Below are 12,814 nucleotides of genomic sequence, written 5' to 3'. Positions count from 1 at the left end.
AAGGTTTAAGCCACAACCCATTACAGTGGCCCACCAGCAGTGCACTATGAGAGGAATTTAGGATAAAACAAAACAAAACAAAACAAAACAGAAACAAGATGAGGCACTCTATGCCTCAGATCTTCCTACACACATAAAAGCAATAAAATCATCAACTAGAGATACTTGTTCTTTGTAATTAGCAGTAAGCTTTTACCAAGATGTATGCTTGAATACGTGTATTTCCTAGCAAAAAAAAAAATTATACATAAACTGGCCCCTCCTCTACCTCTTTGTAGCAGTTCCTCAGAGCTATCTCCTGGACTGTCTTACTGGTCCCCAGTAAGACACCGAATAAAATTTAAACTCACAACCTTTATGCTTCGTGTTTTTCTTTAAGTCAACACTGTATTTGTTTTTGCAAGAACGTCATACACATTAACTTATCCATGTCGAATTATGCACGTGCGTGTTTAATACATGTTTGTTACTATTGCCATGTCACTGGATTTAAGATGATGTTTTAATGACTATAAAACTGTTTTTTTTTTCAGTTTAACGCTAAAAAAATAAAATTTTAAAACTAAATTTTAATACAGTGTTTTCTCATCAGTTATAAGACGCATATCTATGGTGCTAAAATTAAAAATAAATATGGCTCTGAATCACTGAAATACTACATTATTATTGTTTATTACCACAGCAATACAATCATTTATACATATACTCCACATTATCATCACTTACAATTTCACATAAGGGTCTTCCCTTAAGGCCAAAAGATACGGATCTGACTCACTCTTTTAATTAATGAATTAATAACCTGAAGTATGAATAATTGCCCATATATTCTTGTTTCCTGATGCTTTTATTTCTATATAAATTAATGCCAAAGAAGAGATTATTCGCAAGGTTTTGTGTATTTTCAATTCCTGTAGAAATTCCTAGCTTATTTTCCAAAATACTTTAGCAATTCACACACCCAGCTACAATGTAGAAAACCTGTTTCCCTAAATTCTCATTGGATGTACTTTCTTTTTAAAATTGCTATGAAAGACATCATATAATTTCTTCTTAAATATTTTTTCTATCTATCAGTAAATTGTAGTTTGATATTGCTTCTAAGAAGAGGACTTAAAAGTAAGTAGATAAAGTAAATAAGTGTTTTTTGACATTGTTCATAGCAGCTATGGAAGTAAGAAAAAAAAAGACAGAAAATATTGACTCCAATATTAAAGAAGAAAAAAACCTGTACCTCAATGAAAATATCTGAGATAGTAACTCAAATTTCTTTATTAGTGGGGTGAGGAGGGAACTATATGTATACAGGAAATCTAAAGTCCATATAACTGGAAAATTTTAAGATTCTAAAATATTATAAATACTTACAAACATAAGAGTTATTTTACTTTTAATGATCTAGCTTTTCATTTCAATTTCAGCTACATACTAAATAAACCAGAATTACAAAATGTATTTTGAAATTTAGTTTGTGCAAGCTTGCATTTAAAAATGCACACAAAAAAATTTCCTGAAAAGTTTATTTTTTCACATCTGCCCATCTGTCCTCATTTAATTTTATTTATATTTTGAGAATTACAAATTACAACTGTATTGCCATGAAGGCAATACTTTAATCCATCTGCATGAAACAGATGACTTTTATATTGAATAATCAACATCTACTTTAGTGTAGCCCACTAGGAAGATATTATCTGAATACTTGGTATTTGTGAGATCACTTTCGTATCCAATAACATTTACTAAGCATTTTGGGGGGAAATAATACTTTTATATTTACTTCTCACTACTTCTTATTGATGTATTTAAATTATCATTGTGCTTTATTAAAATGATATTTTTAAGAACTACCATTTCTCCATGACTGTATTTGGAGACTTTTTGACAACAGAATTAAAATGTGCCCAAACGTGTCAAATGAATATTGCCTAAGGATATCAACAAGAGCTGGCTATCATGGTTGATAGGAACTGCAAATTAAAGGAAACAAGAGTGTAAAAGCAGAGGAATCAACAAAATCCCACAGGTAACAACTGTAACAATGGGGTAAGGAGTCAAAATTCTGTGGATCTAGCAAACTCAAAATTCATTTTAAAGGTAAAAGACAGGTGAAATCAGACTCAATGTTTTGACACCTGCAAAGTTAATACCGATAAAAAATAGTATAGTATAATTTGGTATTCTTTTCATTGCTCTATTCCTTGATTTTAGAATTCTTCTCATAAAAAGAGAAACTCCGTAAGTATTTGTGAAATTAACCAATAAACAAATTTAGGTTTGCATTTTATGTATATGGCAATATAGGGTATCATGAATGGCAGCAAACTACATAAACTTCTTGCCCCTTGCTCTTTTTTAGGTAATATTTTGTAAGTTTTATGTATCAGTACATATCAGTTTTCTTTTCCTTTATAACAACAGAATAATTTATCATTTTATAAATGTCCTATAATCTACAGGAGTTTGAACATGTTTGTTTCTATTCTTATACTCTTCAAAACCTCAGTGAGTATCCTTGTAAATGCAACATTTCATAAATTAGAAAATAATATATTTATGTGTGTATATAATGTGCATTGCTACAAGTATATATAAATATATATGTAAAACATATGGTATATAAATATAGCATACACTTATAATATATATATACACATACATTTATAAGTATGACATTTGTATATAGAATTATTGAGTAAAGTTACTGGGTCAAAGGCTATATGTATCTTAATGTTAAATGTATTGTTAAATTCCTTCCCCATAGATTGGTCAATAAATATTTCTGTTATCCTTATACTGAGACATGTCTGTTTTCTTCCATTTTTAGAACACTTCCTTCTTCGTCACCATCTGTGTATCTAATGAATTAGTTGAGTGTTTGACCTTTGACAGGAACCCAGATAGTCCATCTATAGTAATCAGCAATTCAGAGTATATGGGCATAAATCTAGGCAGATGTCCGGATGTGGTCACGGTATTATTTAAAATTTGTCTTCTTATTTATTCTATCCTATCAGTGAATAAGAAAGCAAAGACATCAACTGAGAGTAAGGACGAGGGAAATAGTGTTGGAGATCTGAAGACATTAGGGGTTACAAATAAATATTCTAGACAGAGAGAGCTTGATAAACCATGGAATTTTGTAGGATGAACAGAAATATTAAGAGCCTATTTAATGTTATTGGTCAATAATTTAACTGGAAACTATCCATGTATATTTTCCTTTTTTTTTTCTCTACAGCTACATTTAGCTACTGCCAAAGAGAGCAGAACTGTTTTATCTGTCTTAGCCGGTCCCCCTCCCCAAATGAATTCAATAAAATTAAAGAGGAGAACAAGACGCAAGACGAAAATGACAGACAGTAGAATTTAAGAGATGAGCAGTGGGAAGGTATAGCTCAGTGGTAGAGTGCCTGCCTAGCATGCATGAGGTCCTAGGTTCAATCCCCAGTACCTCCATTAAAAAAATAAATAAACCTAATTACCTCCCACCACAAAAAAATAAAATAAAAAAAAAAATGAAGAGATGAAGCAATGAAGCTAATGTGGGATTGAAAAATGGGTAGAATCAACAGATTGTTAAGTTCTGATGTCCTGATGGGATGTGAAACGTGTAGAAGTCAGGAGACTAGAAGGAATACTGCAGAATAAAGTTTCTGGGGGCTTGAAACCATTCTTGATATTGAGACTGGGGAGGCCTTGCAGTTACTTGTATCCAGCACTATCTATATGACCAGACAAGTAAGTAGCCAAGTTTCATGTATCTCCACTACTGGAATTAACCACAATAGGATAAGAATACATCTGTTTTGTTCATCATTATATATACAACAGTTCCTTAAAATCCTAGAACATGGTAAGGGTTCAATTTTAAAAAGATGTTCAGTGAATGAAAACAAAATGAAGTCATACACAATTACAGGCATCAATGCTGATTAATAGTAACTCAAATTTTATGTTTTTTCACCTAATACTAAGAAAACTTTAATTACAGAATATGTAACTTCTATTTATGTTTCAATATCTTATAGCCAAAGACTACCAGGAACACATAAATATGCACTACAGGGAACCACACCATATCGATAAGAGGATGCTAGCAAAAATTTAGTATAGGATTTGAGTTTTCATTGGGTGATTTGGGGGGAGTGTATAAAGCAGTAGGAGTTTGCTATAGATTGGATGATGTTAGAGAGTAGGAAAAAACTGTATGACTGGGTATCTTATTAAATCTTATCTCTAGGGTGGGAAACTGACAGCAGGATAAAGCTGTAATTGGTAAAAAAGTAGTAATCATTTCTTTTGACCAAAAAAAGGGGTGTTTGGTATTTTGTTTGTGGCATAGGCTACTTATTTTTGTATGTGTTTAGAAAAAATTAAGAAATGGCCATGCTTTGTCTCATTTTATCATGGTCTCAGAGTTATCTTAAGTTGGTATTACGTATGATAATTTACGTCTAACGGGACAATAACATGACTTAGCTATGAGTGTCAGGCCAGCTTCTCAAGGCCAGAGGCTGCTTTCTTTTGTTTTTGATTTTTTTTTCTCAGAAGTAACCAATAATATTCCACCAATAGGACATCTGTTAATATTTTCATCATAATAAATCGATTATTATATAAATCTACTAAAAACTATTTTAATTGATGTCAAAGACCATCCATAAAATATTTTATTTAAAAATAGTAAGATTTCAATGGGTGGAAAATATAGGCAGCACACTAGTAAATGCATAAAGCCTGGAAATGGCAAGGTGTGTTGTGCCTATCAGTCCTTGCTGTCTCTTAAGGGCTATTTTTTCAGGTGTTTCTTAATGAAACTGTATTTACAGACAAGATGGCTTTTCAAATCTGTTCATTTTTTTTTTTGAATTTATCTATTTCTTTTTCCTAATCAGGAAAATTTTACCACATTTGTAAAGGGAAAAATGCCCAAACCCTCCTTTCCTAGTTTCTCTTTCCAAACCACAACTTTGCACCTTCGGTCAGTCAACTTGCTATTACAGTTTTAACACACTATTTTTCTTAGAAGAAGATATATGCTCTATAAGAATACTATTGCTTTTACCTGTTCAACATTTTAAAAAATTAATTCAAATAAAATTTTAGAAGTCCATGTTTCATAATTTTATGTCTCCTTAAAGTATGGTTAACAGATTATTCTCTTAACTGTACATATGGATATTTACATTTGAGTATGTATATGGGGTACGTACAGAAGCACATTTTAATTTTTTATTGTGGCATACTTTGCTAGTCCAATTAAAATTTATGCCTGTGGAAACTGATCAATTTTGTATCCATCACTTAATCTTGACTTAAAGTAAAATTAATCCATCAGCAACTCATTCTAAACAATTTATATAGGAAGCCTGCATCTGAATATTGATGTATTCTACCAATTCACTTTGCTCTATCAGATTATATATGGTTTTATTTAGAAGGCTAAAAATATAAGTTATAACACTAATGGTTATTCTGAATACCTCACATTTGATTAACTTTTATCTGATGAAAATGTTGAATACCAAAAAATTCTAATTTGCATTTTAGGAGACAGATTTCTTTCTACAAAATATTAATTTAAACTAACTTCCAGATTATTATTGTCTCCTTCTACAGAGTGACTAATACTGTTGATGGAGTGCATCAAATTTTCAACCGTTTTCCTTTCATCACATCTTCTCATTCTGATTCTCAACAAAAACTTTAGCCCCTGTTAGTTTTAGTAGTTTCCATGATCATATACACACAAGATGACACATAAAATTGTCCAAGATATTAGAGAAATAAATACCTATCTCTAACAGAGTAATCTGCAGTAACAGATTTTAAGAAATACTACCAGGGTTTACAGTCTACTCTATGATACCAAACAAGATGTCTCTTTTTATTTATCAAAAAAAAAAAATTTTTTATTGGGGAAAGCAGGGTTATAGTGGGGAGTGGAGGACACAAACCAAAGTATAAATAAATAAGTATACTCATACTTTTTGTAGAATATCAGTATAAGAGTTATTTTGCTTTTTATGCCCTCTTTGGCTTTCATGCTTCTAGCAGCCACTACTTCTAAACATGTAGTGGTTTTCAGCTTGTTACAATTAAATATATAAAATGGAAAAAAATTACAGCAAGGCAATAACTTAAATTAATATAATACTGTCTCCTAATAGCATAGAGTCTGTTCCTGTATAAAAGCTTCCTTGATAGGAAGATTCATTATCTATTGGAAAGAAGGAAAGAAGGAAGGAAAAATGGAGGGAGGGAGCAAAAGAGGAAGGGAGGAAGGAAAGAAAAATATTCTTGCATAATAACTTGAGAAAATTCACATACTTATTCCTCCAGGTCAAAAATTATTATTATTAATATTTTAATGAAAGATGCTCTATGAAAAGTAGCAGAGAAATCAGCATTTGCTGCATGTCTCATTAACAGAGTATCAGTGAATATATAGTCAAAACATATCGTTATCCAAGGAAAATTATTATAGATTCTCATGTTTTGCAGCTGTTATTAACTGTCAACACTACAAAGAGTGTGTTGATTTTTAATTTTTATTTGAGACTGTATTATGCTGACATTTCTAACTAATCCAAGGGGAATTAATAAATTTATGAAATGTGTGTTTATGAAGGACACATTAAAAACTTGACTAAAAATTACATAAAATTACTTTTATATAATTTTATTTTTCCTACATGCTTACTATAGGACAAATGGATGAAAAATCATGGAAAGAAAAAAATCGTTAACGTTTTGAATTTTTAAATATTTTTGTATGGAGTGAAGATTTGATTTGGAATTTTAAAAAAATACCTAATAAGTCCTCTAGCCATTATTTCCTTAGTGACATTATGCACAGATTTATGTTTTGAACATTAACTTAAATTATTACAACCTATTCAGTTTATGTTATTAATTTAATTTTTCTTTGTGCAACAGAAATAGTTTAAGAAATGAGAATGCATAATACTCATTAATATCTGGATAGGAAAAAAAATTTTAAGCTTTTTTTTTTTCCAGATTTGCAGTCATTCTCACATATTCAACAAATATTTAGAATTGGCTTACACAGTATAAAAATTTTAGTTGAAGGATATTTACTTTGCATTAATATTTGCAAAATCTCTCCATTTTTTGGCAAAAACAAGTTGAGTCAATTTATATTCTTCATGTAGGTATATTTTTATTTACAACTATCTCGCAACTTAGGTTTTTGTTGTTTTGTGTTGTAATCTAAGTTGGATTCTTTACTCCTATTATATTTTCTAAGAGATAACTGCATGAAAAGACAGTTACTCATTTTTAAATCCCAACATATAACAATTCACTAAATGCTATTATTGATATAAATAATTTTTATGAGTCATCTGCAAAATAGAATATTTTTTCCACAACTGCTTTTTCAAAATATCCAAAACTTTCAGAACAGATGATCAATTTCTTGAAAATTGCTATAAACCCAAATGTTTCTTCATGCTTTGTGATTCAAAATTGATATAAATATTTAATTTTTACAAGAGAATATTATCTACTTTTCATATATTTTAATTAGTATAATTTTCAAACTATATGAATTTTTTCTAAAATACATGAATTTTTTCTTTGTGCCATTTTAAATATATGGTTAATTATATTTTATAATTAAAGGACTTGCTTTTTAATTTTAATATTTATTATTTGTTTCCTGTTTTATTAATTTTTAAAAAATAATTTTAAATTTAGAGATAAACACTAATTAAATTTCCAGTTTTTAAATAAAACTGTTCAAGTTATAGGTTTTTTCATTGAGGAACATCTCCACAGTCAGATTTTATATATGTCTCAACTTCTGATTTATTTTACTTAAATTTCTTTTTTAAACCAATATATTTTTAAACTTTTTATAAAACTGTCACATGATTGAGGATTGCTAATTTAATTTGCATTAATTTCTAAATATATTGTATTGAATTAAAATATAGTACAATATCCAACATACAGTTTATGATTTCAGAAATTCACTGAAAATTTCTGTGTTGTTATGTGATCACTATTTTTTTAAATTGTTATTATCCTTGGACAAATTTTCCTTGGGGCTCGGAAAAAAGATATATTCTCCATTTGTATAACACAATATATGTTGTATCAGTATTTCTAGTTTCTTGATAACAGTTTATGAGTATGTTTCTCTCTGTGTGTGCATATGTGTAATCTCTATATTATAAGTGCTTTTGCCATTTACACAAAAAAAGCTAACACTAGTAAAGATTTAATAGAATGGCCAAAAGTTTGAATTCCTTTAACTGGTATGCAGTAAAGCTGAGTTGTAATTATTGAGATTTTTATCGTAAAAATGTCATTTAGCTATGTACATAATTTTCACCCAAATTTCAGTTCTATGGAAATGATGCTTTAAAGCCTTAGAAAGTTCTTAAACTAGAATGGGGGGACAGTGCCCTAGGAACACAGAAGATACAGGTTCTGAATACCTACTGGTCGACTTTGTGGTTCCTCAACTGCAAATCATATAGGAGATGTTTATTTAAGTGCTTTGAGAGGAATAAAGAGCTCTAGAGTTAAGCATGCATTGTCTTATTGAAAGATAAAACTGAAGATACAGAGATGAATTTACTACCACCAAAGCAATGATATATTCAGATAGTCAAATAAGTATTCAAATTTAAGATATAATTTCTCCATTCAAATTTTCCCAGTTTAATTTTATCATGAGTAACTAACTTTTTCACTAAGTTAAGAAACACAATTAATTGAAATACTTAAAAAAAAACTTACTTGATCCTCTATTAAATTTAAGCACTATGTCTTAAGAATTCAAATATAAAATACAAGATAAAATTTCACATATGCTTGTTTTCTTTTCCCAAATAATACTGTGAACTGTAGTCCAAAGTGAAATAAGTTGTGAGTAGGGAGATTGGCAAGTGACATTTTTCTCCATTAATTCTGCATTTCTCATTGCACTCTGTGTTACCCCCTCGGGCTGAAGTCCCAATATGAGGCTTGTCACAATCTGTATCTGTCACCTCAAGTGAACGAACAACTTTCCAATATATTCTTGACAGCAGGATTTCAAACATGTGGGAGGATTTGGGAACAGCTCCTTGATTGGCACTTCAAATATCCCCTCATCAGCTCCATGGTGCTTTCAATCTTGCTGAAGAACTCAGGTGTTCCAAGATTGGTACTGTTAACTATTTCCAGGCTGATTTTTTTTCAGTTTTGAAAAAAACATTTGAGAAAAATACTTTTTTTTCCTAAAGTGTATAATGCAACTTTGGAATGGATGAAATATTAAATTTACTTCCAATCATATGTTATAATTTACTGATTCTCTTTGTATAGATATGTTACATCTAATGTTCACCAGGCAAAATACATTGTTTTAAATGAGTAACACAAACTTGTAGGCTCACATACATTAATTAAATAGGCAGATTTTACATAATTAAAAATAACCAAATTTAGAGCAGAGAAGATCTTTTTTTAAATAAAATTTGCCTTTTTTTTTCTCTTATTGCTCTGAACATTACTATCTCTCTGGGCAATTTTAATCACCTAAGCACTTAATTAACATTAAATGTGTGTACTATAAGATAGGAATTAAAATATATCACTTCATTGATTTATGTTGATTTTTTTAATATCTGTATTATATTTCTCTTATAAATAATGAGGAAATGGGACAGTATTATATAGTTAGGTACTATATAAGGACTGTAAATGATAATGTGACAAAGAGACTGAATGGTTGGGAATGAATGGCCTTAAATATTATTCACAACACCTTGATTTATTTACAATGTGAGATTTATTTAAGGTTGACTTACAAATGTACTATGTTGGTTTTATGCTTTCTATAAATTCACCCTCAAGCATTTGATCACTCTGAAAGGTCATCAGTATAAATCAATCAATCCAACAACCTAAGTGAAGTTACATAAATGTTATAAATAAAATTTTCTAATTTACATATATTACTAATTTGCACTAAAGAAACAAATACTAAAGGCAGATATATGTCAAGCATGTAATGTGGTACATTCAGAGTTAATATATTTATTACACAACAGCTAATAGTTTCAAAAATTATATGGGTGGGAGAGGTTTCTTAGTTACTGTCAACACAAAATATTGAAGAACATCTATACTTTATAAATTCCTTACTATCAAGCACATAGATTAAACTGAAATATTTAATTGTAAAACAAATTAAATGTGCTGCAAACAGGGCACTTAATATGTAGATAAATAACAAAAATTTTATTTTTAAAAATGTCATTCAAGTCTTATATATCATTTTAATAAATAAATCAAAAATGACTTAGAAAAGACAAGATAGTATATATTTTAAGTCCTGCAGTTTTCTTGTGAATATAATTTGACATAAGCACCATTCTGTCCTTCTTTACTCAGTAACACTCTTAAGTCCTCAGGAAAATGTCAGTAGGGACCAAAGATCTCTGAAGCTGCCTTCCAGTCAATTGATTCTATGACCTATTGAATACCAGACTTTAATTACTATAGTAAAATAATTGTTGAACCTTGATTTAAGAAAAAGTCTCCCCTATCCACACTGCACCCTTTACTGATCTCTCCATGTAATGGTAAGAATTGGCCTTGACAAGCTATGTCCATCATATCATAGATAAACCTGCTTTGAAATACATTTTTCAAGATTTTAAGATGAATTTGTCTTATTTGTACTTTGAGTTTTGTCTTAGATTTATATATAAATATCCATTTTTTAAAATCTATTTAGGAAATCACTGTTCCTAACGATGAATATTTACAAATAATTCTGACTTGCTATTGTTTTGGTATTTATATAAAGTTACTTAACATAACATTTATGGGGAAATAAATATTTTTCAATAGGCTTCTCTGCATTAGCATTAGAAGTGGAATGTGTTTACATTTTTCATAATAAAATAGGGTTGCTTAGTGTTACTAGGTTGGGGTGGAGGTGTATCTAAACAACTTGGGAAAAAATGCATGCTGAGTGGTTTCACGTATTTATTCACATAACTATTGTTTTAAAGAATTATGGAACAGGAAAAAAGACAACAAATGCTTACGACTTTGGTGCTGTTTTAAACTTGGTAAATTGAAAAAAAAATGTTTAGATATGAGCCTATGGTAAAAATGTAATAAAGATATTTGTTACTATTTTCAATCCCCCAAGGGTATTTTTTTTTTTTTTACATTATTTCCTAAACCAACCTAGCATTCTGGGTTCAAATGGTTAAAAGATCATGGGTCGTACTTCCTGAATTAAAGAATTAATGTTGTTAAGACCACAGATAGACATTCTAATGGACTGTGCCAGTTTCATGAAAGGCTTAAAAAAAACTGGGGCTGAACCTTCTATTGTGACTAATCACAATAGCTCCTTATTTAATGAACAGGGATGTCCATGGAGTCCTGACTATAGCTTACAGGATGATTCAAGGTTGCGCAAGATCATTCCCGCATACAAGAAATAATAGGTAATTGGGCAAGTGGTGGACTGTAGCAGCTGAAGAGAAGTATAAGAGCTGTCAGCTTCAAGTACATGAGCTGATTTTAGTGTCAAACAACAAAAGAAAAAGAATTTCCTACTGGGACTTGAAAGATGCCAAAACAGACTACATACATCAACGGAAAGCACAGTACAGTATTTTTTCCCAATTAAGCTAGTAAAATAAAAGAAAAGTGAACTGGATGTTTCAATCTCACAGACTCCTACTGTATTTTCATTTGGAAAGTCTTCAAGTTATACCATAAAAGCAGGAACAAACAGTAAAAATGAAGGCACTAAAACACTTTTTTTATTGACCATATTCACTCCATTCAGATCTGGGTCTCAGGCTTTTTTATTTGTATATACTTGGAATACGATCTTACTTAAACAGCTCATAATGCTGATAGCTGACCTGCTTTATATTTTTGTTATATAATGCCTTCCTTTTTATGGAGTAGCTGGTAAATAACTTCAAAAATAGTGAGAAAACTGTTGGCCCACATTTTCAAAATAAGAGAGAAAGAAAGAAGAAAGGAAGGGAGGCAGGCAGGCTAGGAGAGAAGAAGGGAGGATAATAATTTAGTTTTTGAAGGCAAAAGGAGGGAGTCTCTCATGTTATTTTTGGTGCACTATATTTGAAATGAAAAGTACGAATATAAACAAAGAAGGAAACTGAAACCTTAGATATACAATGAGAACAATGAAAGAATTAACTTTTTTTCTAACCAATTTTCTATTGGTTGTACAAAAGATTTCAATTCATATATTTTCCTAATTGCATATATATAATATTATTTGCTAAGTGTATAATTATGAAGATGAGGCAACAAGGCATACATATATATTAGATAATCAATATGTAGAATTTTATAGCTCATATATAGTTTTGATATATAAAAGTAATATTTATATATTTACACATTTACAAATACATTGTAAATGTGTAAATATATTTTAAATGCCATAAATATATTAAATACATATTTAATATATAACATTAAATAAATATATCAAATATTGCAAATATATATAGGATATAAAAAGCAAGTAGAATAAGATTTATCTATTTCTTTACAGAGTTACAGGAAATGGTCATAACAAATGTGACACCTGACCTTTCTTTTAAGGGTGATGTTATGATCAGATAGACATTCGGGTAATTTCTTCTGTGATGAGGTAAATGAAGTTCAATGCTTCAGGTGAAATATGACAGATTAGTTTCCAGTCCCATTAAAACTTTTTAGGGCAATGAAATGTAGTATACAAAAGACAGGATTTGAAATCAAACATTTTCAATTTTTAATAGCATAA

This window comes from Camelus ferus, chromosome 2 (genome assembly GCF_009834535.1).
Source record: "Camelus ferus isolate YT-003-E chromosome 2, BCGSAC_Cfer_1.0, whole genome shotgun sequence".
Lineage (NCBI taxonomy): Eukaryota > Metazoa > Chordata > Mammalia > Artiodactyla > Camelidae > Camelus > Camelus ferus.
This window is presented reverse-complemented; position numbering follows the sequence as displayed.